The sequence below is a fragment of the Triticum urartu genome, chromosome 5 (assembly GCF_003073215.2).
Source record: "Triticum urartu cultivar G1812 chromosome 5, Tu2.1, whole genome shotgun sequence".
Classification (NCBI taxonomy): domain Eukaryota; kingdom Viridiplantae; phylum Streptophyta; class Magnoliopsida; order Poales; family Poaceae; genus Triticum; species Triticum urartu.
In genome coordinates, this window is record NC_053026.1 from 400,292,559 (window position 1) to 400,300,223 (window position 7,665).

At 49.2% G+C, this 7,665-nt stretch overlaps 1 pseudogene; it reads right to left on the bottom strand.

The window, feature by feature from the left end:
- Nucleotides 1-4,318: 4,318 nt before the first annotated feature.
- On the bottom strand, nt 4,319-6,811 carry LOC125509276 (annotated as a pseudogene).
- Between the last annotated feature and the right edge of the window lie 854 nt (nt 6,812-7,665).

Here is a 7,665-nt window from a genome sequence, read left to right on the forward strand (position 1 = left end):
CCACCACACCACGGGGTCCTGTTCATCCAGAGGCAACGCCACCGCTCACTGTTCATCCAACCCCCCCCCCCCCCCCCCCCCCCCCCCCCCCGCAACGCTCACTGTTCATCCCAGAGGCAGCATCGATCGGCTTCAGTTAGCAGCAGTAGCGAAGGAATGGCTCGATCGGGTTCAGTTAACAGCAATCGATCGATCGCTCGGGTTCAGTAACGCGTAGCCTGCAGTGCAATCGCTCAGGTTTAGTTAGAGTCCAAGGCCTCGCTCGGGTTCAGTTAGAGCCAACGCCTCGCACACACGCGCGTACGTGTACGAGAGAAACGCGCATCACTCGGTCCCCGACCTCCCACCGTAACCGGGAACTCGCCGAAATTTTCCTTGCCCTTACTTCTACCACGGTTTTTTCCGTCATGGACGGCCCAAAGAATGTCATGCAGCTGCGTCTCCGGCCCGCCCAGGACGAAAAGCCCATTTTCTGTCATGATTTTTTGTCATAGAAGTAGGAGCCCACCACATCTATGATGATACCGGGTTTTGTCACAATTATCGTCATAGAAGTGTCATATGTATGACAGAAAAAAAATTGTTCGGCCCAAAATGTCACGGATGTGTCTTTTTTTTGTAGTGTATAGTCGTCCAATATACCGATCTTTACGTCTTGACCATTTTGAGACTCCTCGTCATGTCCCCGATCTCATCCGGGACTCCGAACTACCTTCGGTACATCAAAACACATAAACTCATAATATAACCATCATCGAACTTTAAGCGTGCGGACCCTACGGGTTCGAGAACTATGTAGACATGACCGAGACACGTCTCCGGTCAATAACCAATAGCGGAACCTGGATGCTCATATTGGCTCCTACATATTCTACGAAGATCTTTATCGGTCAAACCGCATAACAACATACGTTGTCCCCTTTGTCATCGGTATGTTACTTGCCCGAGATTCGATCGTCGGTATCTCAATACCTAGTTCAATCTCGTTACCGGCAAGTCTCTTTACTCGTTCCGTAATACATCATCCCGCAACTAACTCATTAGTTGCAATGCTTGCAAGGCTTAAGTGATGTGTATTACCGAGTGGGCCCAAAGATACCTCTCCGACAATCGGAGTGACAAATCCTAATCTCGAAATACGCCAACCCAACAAGTACCTTCGGAGACACCTGTAGAGCACCTTTATAATCACCCATTTATGTTGTGATGTTTGGTAGCACACAAAGTGTTCCTCCGGTAAACGGGAGTTGCATAATCTCATAGTCATAGGAACATGTATAAGTCATGAAGAAAGCAATAGCAACAAACTAAACGATCAAGTGCTAAGCTAACGGAATGGGTCAAGTCAATCACATCATTCTCCTAATGTTGTGATCCCGTTAATCAAATGACAACTCTTTGTCTATGGCTAGGAAACATAACCATCTTTGATCAAGAGCTAGTCAAGTAGAGGCATACTAGTGACACTCTGTTTGTCTATGTATTCACACATGTATCATGTTTCCGGTTAATACAATTCTAGCATGAATAATAAACATTTATCATGATATAACGAAATAAATAATAACTTTATTATTGCCTCTAGGGCATATTTCCTTCATGTTTTGTATTGGCTAATCTCAGGGAAAGTCTAGCTTCGAGTGCACCTAGGGGGCCTAAACCCTTCCGATATGAAGATATGTGGCAGACACATATGGACTACGATCAGCTCATTCTGGATTCTTGGCAGAAGGGTGTGGGTTGTCGTGGCCTTACTGGCGTGGTCCAAGCCTTAAACAGTTTACAAATTCAACTATCTGCGTGGGGTAAGAAAGAGTTCGGCTGTTTAGCTCGCAAAATTCACAAGTTGCGTGAGCAGTTGAACCGACCGAGGAGTCGATCGGTAGGCCACGGCCCATCCGAGGAGGAGAAAGCTATTGTCAAAAAGCTGCGACTCGCTTTGCATCAGTAAGAGATATGGTACCGACAGAGATCCAGAGTGCCATGGCTACGTGTGTGAGACAGAAACACGGGGTATTTCCATGCCCAAGCATCTCAGCGTAAGCACATGAATCGTATTGAGAAACTTGAACGCTCGGATGGTACTATGTGTGCCAACCTTGAGGAGGATCAGGAAGAGGTTCAGAGTTTCTTCCAAAACCTGTATACCTCTCAAGGTTTTCGGCGGATGGACGATCTGCTCGATTTTGTCCCGAATAGGGTGATGGACCAAATGAACTATGAGCTACAGAAACCATATAGTACTGATGAAGTTGAACGGGCCTTGTTTCAGATGGCCCCGTCTAAAGCTCCGGGAGTAGATGGCTTCACAGCGGGATTTTTTCAGCGCCATTGGAATATTCTAAAGGATGACATAGTTCCAGTTGTGCTTGATTTTTTGAACGGTGGTGGATTGCCTGTGGGTATGAACGATACTTCTATCACTTTGATCCCCAAGGTACGTTTTTCACAAAAAATCTCCCAATACCGACCAATCTCTCTATGCCCGGTTCTGTATAAAATTGCTGCCAAAGCTATTACTAATCGGCTAAGGGAGTTTCTGGATGATATTATTGGGGTTGAACAGAGTGCTTTCGTCCCGGGCCGTCTGATCACAGACAATGTTCTAGTTGCATTCGAAACTGTACATGCTATGAAAAGATGGAAAAGGGGGGAAACGATGTTTGTGCTGTTAAATTAGATATGATGAAAGCCTATGACCGCGTCGAATGGCATTATCTCGAGGCGATCATGCTGAAATTGGGGTTTGGAATGGACTTTGTTCGTCTGATTATGAAGTGTGTTACTTCAGTTCGGTTTGTAGTATGTGTTAATGGCGAACTACTTCCCTTCTTCACTCCCTCACGTGGATTCCGTCAAGGTGAACCCGTCTCGCCGTACTTGTTCTTACTCTATGCCGAAGGCCTCACATCATTGCTGCATTTCTTTGGAGGGGCCTATATTGACAGAGGGATTCAGATCAACCATCGGTGTCCGTGGATAAATCATCTACTTTTCGCTGATGATAGTTTGATCTTCATGCAAGCTTCGGTTCATAGTGCTCATAGATTGAATGCTATTCTCGGAATCTATGGGGAGTGTTCTGGTCAAGCAGTCAACAAAGAAAAAAGTGCAATATATTTTAGTCCAAACACTTCAGCCCCTATCCGAGTTATTCTGAAGCAAACATTGCTTATACCAGTGGAAGCTTTTGGTGAACGTTACCTCGGTCTTCCAACAGCAGTTGGTCGAATTACAGGAGGCACTTTTGATCACATTGGAGAAAGGATCCGGACCAAACTCCAAGGTGGTATAGAGAGACTAATCTCTTGTGCTGGAAGGGAAGTCAGAATCAAAGCAGTTGCTCAGTCTATACCTACATACAGTATGTCTTGCTTCCAGTTAACAAAGAAAGTCTGCAAAACTCTGGCCTCGTACATGGCCAAATATTGGTGGAGTAGCAATCTTGATCGCCGGTCGCTGCACTGGCTGTCCTAGAAAGGACTTGCATCACCGAAGGTCAAGGGAGGAATGGGGTTCAAGGATCTGCAACTTTTCAATATCGCACTGCTCGGTAAACATGGGTGGCGTTTGATGATGAACCCAAACTCTCTGTGCTCAAGAGTTTTAAAAGCAAGATATTTTCCTTCTTCTGATTTTATGAGTGCTACAGCGCCAAAATCCTCGTCTGCTATTTGGCGGGCGATCATTGCAGGGAAGGAAGCGTTGAGTACCGGCCTCTTGAAGCGTGTTGGCAGCGGCACGTCTGTATCCATTTGGGAGGACAAATGGATTCCATGCACTAGATCTTTGACTCCGGTAGCTAATGCACACTTACATCGAGTTTCTGATTTAATTGATGCTGAAACTTGGATATGGAAATCTCAAGTGATAAGAGAAAACTTCATACCCCCCGACGCAGATGTTATTCTGAATATCCCCCCTAAGGATCGGTGGCGGTGATGATATCCTGGGCTTGGGCCTTTGAGAAATCTAGTTCATACACTGTCAGATCAGCCTATCACTCTCTTATGACTCATGACGAGCACATTGCTCTAGAGGAAGGGATGGTAACCGAAACTTCAGCGACATAAAGACAGTTATGGTCCAGGTTGTGGAAATTGAAGGTTCTGCCAAAAGTTAGAGTGTTTTGGTGGCGGGTTCTACGGGGTATCTTACCGGTAGAAGCAACCCTCAAATACCGACATATCTTGACAGTGAGTACGTGCAAAATCTGTCAGCATGAAGATGAGAATATGATGCACACTCCGTTGAACTGCTCCCATGCAAGAGGATTCTGGGCCCAAGCAGCGGATTGGCTTGGGGTCAAGCGACCTGATTTACATCCTCTAACATGGTCAAAAGATGTTATTTGCGATCCAAGTTTCTCTGAGTCGGACCGAGCAAAGCTGGTTACAATAATGTGGGCCGTATGGACTTCTCGGAACAATATCACTCATGATAAAGGAGGAACAGATCCTACACAGTCTGTGACACTGATCAGAGAAACATTGGCTTTGCTTGATCTTCTGAAGGAGCACGCACACTTACTCCCAGGCCACGGTTGGCGGCCGCCTGAGGAAGATGAAATCAAGATAAATACTGATGGTAGTATTGCTATGGAAGCTCGAAGAGGAGGAGTGGGAGGAGTTGCTCGTTCCCATTTAGAGCTGCGTGGTGCAAACCTTATCAGGGGATTACCGACCCCCTCATCTCTGAAGCCTTAGCACTCCGGGACGGTGTCATCTTTGCAAGGCTGAGAGGCTATGAGAAAGTCGTGATGCAGTCCAACTGCTTGGAGTTGGTTAATCTCTGGAACTCGCGTCATGATGCAAGGGCATTGATGGTGCCTATCTTATCTGAAATTCTGGAGCATTCTAATAGTTTATATCTCTTCGTATTCATCTTATTCCTAGATCAGCTAACTATCCTGCTCATCAGTGTGCAAAGTATGCAAGCACACTGGATGTGACAGAATGTTGGCTTGATTCTGCCCCTAGTATCATTGTAACAAGCCTTTTAGCAGATTCTGCTGGGGCGGTCGTTGTTGAATAAAGCTCCAAATATTTCCCGTCAAAAAAAAGAGTGGATATCTAATGACCCACTGTGTAGAGGTGATCGAGGAGCTTGGGTTTTAACACGACCTCTAGCGGGAACTTGCGCGGCGTCGACAAACCGAAGGTCTCCTCCATGCTGAGCTCGTCCGTCGCCACGCCGTCCGGGAGCGTCCAGTCAAAACCATGCAGCAGGTTGGCGAGGCTCACCTGGATCACCTTCAGCCCGAGGCTGTACCCGGGGCACATCCGCCGGCCGGACCCGAAGGGCAGCAGCTCGAAATCCTGCCCCTTGACGTCGATCTTGCTGCCAAGGAACCGCTCCGGCGCGAACTCCTCCGGCGCAGTCCACACCGCCGGGTCGCAGCCGATGGACCACACGTTGACGAACACGCGCGTGCCGACGGGGATGTCGTAGCCACCGACGGAAGCCTCCTCGCGGGACAGCCGGGGAGTCAGCATCGGCGCCACCGGATGCAGCCGCAGCGTCTCCTTGACGATACGTGGAGGCTCGCGATGTCCTTCTCCGTCACCCAGCGGCCTCGCCCCACCACGCGGTCCAGCTCCTCGGTCGCCTTGGTCAACACCTCCGGCTTCTTCAGGAGCTCCGAGATCGCCCACTCGACTGCGACCGCCGAGCTCTCCGTGCCGCCGACGAGGTCCTGCAAGTGATTAGGTAGTGTGTGCAATGGTACAGAATTAATCGTAGCATCCGCATAGCCTGTGATGTTGCAACTGAACTCGGGGTCTTCGATCTGAAAAGCTCCTTGTACTCAAAATTCTTTTACTGAATAACAGGGAAGTTGCACGGGCTTACCTGAATGAAAGCCTTGACGCTATCCCGGTCGATCTGCACCTCAAGATTGGGGTCTCTGGCTATCTCGAGTAGCACGTCCACCATGTCCTTCGAGACGAAGCTCTCCCCCTCGACTCGGCGTCTGTCGTTGTGCTCGTCCACGACATGTTCGAGGAACCGATCAAACATCTTGCTCAGCTTCTTCATCCTCTTGATGTACCCCTGGAGGTCCAGCCAGTCCAGCCACGGGATGGAGTCGCCGATGTTGAGCACGCCGTTGAGCAAGAACCACTCGTCGACCATCCGCTTGAACTCCGCCAGGGTCGTCGCGGAGCCGGAGCCCCCTTCGTCCGTTGCCTCCCTGTGCAGGTACTTCTTGCCCAGCATCATGCGCGTGATCACGTTCAGGCTCAAGGTCGACAAGTAGTCCTTGAGCACCACGGCGCGCCGGGACCGGGAGGCCTCGTGCAGGTCTCGCAGGAGCGCGCGCATCTCCTGGCTCCGGATGTACTCATATGACTCGAGCCGCTTGGCGCTGAAGAGCTCGGTGAGGCACACCTTGCGCGCCTGGCGCCAGTAGGCGCCGTACGGGGACCAGGTCATGTCTCTGTAGTTGTACGTCGTGTACTTGCCGGCGGCCATCTTGGGCCGGTCGAGGAACACCATGTCGTGGGTCTTGAGGAAGAACTTGGCCATCTCAACCGACGAGCCGATCACGACGGGGAACGATCCAAACCGGAGGTACATGAGAGGGCCGTACCTCTTGGAGAGCGCGTGGATGGAGCGGTGCGGGAGCGCGCCCATCAGGTTCAGGTTGCCGATGATCGGCCATGGTTTAGGGCCCGGCGGGAGGTTGTATGCCTGACGGCTGCGACGGAAGACGGCCTTGAGGAAGAGCACGGTGGCGAGCGCGACGCCGAGGAAGGGCGTCCATGGTGGTAGCTCCATTGAGAGTGAGTGGTGTCCGGGCATTCAGAGCTTCTATTATTAATAGTGGTACTCCATTGAGAGTGGACTTATCAAGACTTCATGAGCCACGTATGAGTCTTGACAGATGGAAATTGTATAATAACCAGCCTCGTGAGGCACGAGTCATAACGAATCTTTTTTGTTTAGAAGCATTTTTTCTTCGAAAACACTCCGCATATTAGAGCATCTCCAACAGGCGTCCAAAAAGAACTGCACGCACTAAAATTTTGCTTTTTTAGACGCCGAGCAGCTCCAGCAGACGCTGTAGCGCTAAAAGTTTTTTTTGGCACGCGCTGAAAAACGCTATCGCGCGCAGCATATTTTGGGCTCCGGATTGGGCACGCTTCACAATTTGCACTGTCTGCTTTTTAGGCGCGCGTCTTTGGGCGTCTGCTAAAGCAATATTGGTCCCGGCACACTAAAAGTGCTAAAGTGGCGCGCTATAACTATTATTGGACGCGAGATTTTTGTGCGGACGTTGGAGATGCTCTTAGGACCCAATAACTCGCTGACGGGAGCTCGGGCAGGTCACCCGAGCGAACTATTGTTCCTACGAGAGGTCATCCAAGCGAACGCCGTGATTTTGGAGTGTTCTCTCCAAAAAAAACACTATAAGTTCTTATTGTTAAGTGGCTGGCTAAGTGATAGATCAAGCATTCATGGGTCAGAGCAATGGCGGAGGACAAAACTTTTTTGAGGTGGGACGAACTCTTAAGCCAAAACAAAAATTGTGCAGAACCAACATAAAGAATACGAACAACAGTGCACGCCAATATTTTCATATAATCCTAAACAGAATAGCGAAGTAAAATGAAAATGCAAATATATTTTAAATAGACGAACAACCTAAAACATACCCAGGTAAGT